The sequence below is a fragment of the Habropoda laboriosa genome, unplaced genomic scaffold, assembly GCF_001263275.1.
Source record: "Habropoda laboriosa isolate 0110345459 unplaced genomic scaffold, ASM126327v1 scaffold92, whole genome shotgun sequence".
NCBI classification, from domain to species: Eukaryota; Metazoa; Arthropoda; class Insecta; order Hymenoptera; family Apidae; genus Habropoda; species Habropoda laboriosa.
Window position 1 is genome coordinate 1401376 of NW_017100268.1, and position 380 is coordinate 1401755.

Genomic DNA, 380 nt, shown 5'->3' on the forward strand with positions numbered 1-380 from the left:
ATACACACGCATACGTACGTACAGGTTAACCCTTTTTCTCGCGGCGTATCCCACTCTCTCTCTCTCTTTCATACACGTTCTTTCATTCTCGCGCACGCTCAAGTAAGTATTATTTATAATCTTTTTCATAGAATTCTTTCGTTTCTCTTTCTCTTCTTCCGCTATTCCCTTCGTTTACACTCTACTTCTTTACTCCAGTGAAATGCCCGCAAAATTAGAATCACACGTGAGGGGGAAGCACACAAGGTTCTATTACAATCTCGTCTCTTTTTCCATATTTTGTCTTTTTTTGGCACAACCAACGACAGTTTGGTACCGTATGTATATATACACATATGTATATATATATATATATATATATTTATAATAATTTTGCAATT